Source organism: Octopus bimaculoides, chromosome 21, assembly GCF_001194135.2.
Source record: "Octopus bimaculoides isolate UCB-OBI-ISO-001 chromosome 21, ASM119413v2, whole genome shotgun sequence".
Taxonomy (NCBI): domain Eukaryota; kingdom Metazoa; phylum Mollusca; class Cephalopoda; order Octopoda; family Octopodidae; genus Octopus; species Octopus bimaculoides.
The window spans coordinates 4,317,617-4,318,841 of record NC_069001.1 but is presented as its reverse complement, the minus strand read 5'-3'; the positions used below and the strand labels follow the sequence as shown (position 1 = coordinate 4,318,841).

The following is a 1,225-nucleotide window of genomic DNA, read 5'->3' as shown; positions in this document are numbered from 1 at the left end:
ACGAATGAATTAAAGAAACAACGAACTAAGATACAAAAGAACGAACGAACGTACGAACAAACGTACGTACGAACGAACGAACGAACGTACGAACGAACGAACGTAATTACGTACGTGCGTACGAATGTAATTACGTACGTACGAATGTAATTACGTACATACGTACGAACGTATTTACGTACTAACGAACGTAATTACGTAAGTACGAACGAACGAACGAATGAATTAAAGAAGCAACGAAGTAAGATACAAAAGAACGAACGTACGTACGAACAAACGTACGTACGAACGAACGAACGTACGAACGAACTACGTAGGAACGAACGAACGTAATTACGTACGTGCGTACGAATGTAATTACGTACTTACGAATGTAATTACGTACGTACGAATGTAATCACGTACGTACGTACGAACGTAATTAAACACGTACGTACGAACGAACGAACGTAATTACGTACGTACGTACAACCGAACGAACGCACGAATGAATTAAATAAACAACGATCTAAGGTACAAAAGAACGGACGTACGTACGAAAAAACGAACATACGAACGAACGTACGTATGTACGAAAGAAATTACGTACGTACAAACGAACGAACGTAATTACGTACGCGCGTACGAATGTAATGACGTATGTACGAATGTAATTACGTACGTACGAACGTAATTACGTACGTACGTTCGAACGTAATTACGTACATACGGAGTTACGTACGTATGTACGAACGGACGAAGGTACGTGCGTACAAACGAACGAACGAACGTACTTACGATCGAACGAATGTACGCACGAACGAACAAACGTAATTACGTACGTACGAACGAACGAACGAACCAACGAACGAAAGAATTAAATAAACAACGAACTAAGGTACAAAAGAACGAACGTACGTACGAAGAAACGTACGTCCGAACGAACGTAAGTACGAACGAACGTAATTACGCACGCACGAACGTAATTACGTAAGTACGTTCGAATGTAATTACGTATGTACGAACGGACGAAAGTACGTGCGTACGAACGAACGAACGTACTTACGAGCGAACGAACGTACGTACAAACGAACGAACGTAATTACGTACGTACGAACGTACGTACGAACGTAAACACGTGCGTACAAACGAACGTAATACATACGTACGTACAAACGAACGAACGAATGAATTATATAAAGAACTAAGGTACAAAAGAACGAACGTTCGTACGTACAAACGTACT

The 1,225-nt window shown here is 40.8% G+C and overlaps 1 protein-coding gene across 1 annotated transcript in view; it reads right to left on the bottom strand.

Moving 5' to 3' along the window:
* Window positions 1-1,225, bottom strand: part of LOC106872142 (NADPH oxidase 4) — a 79,352-nt gene that overhangs the window by 11,353 nt on the left and 66,774 nt on the right. The gene's annotated exons all lie outside the window — the stretch shown is intronic.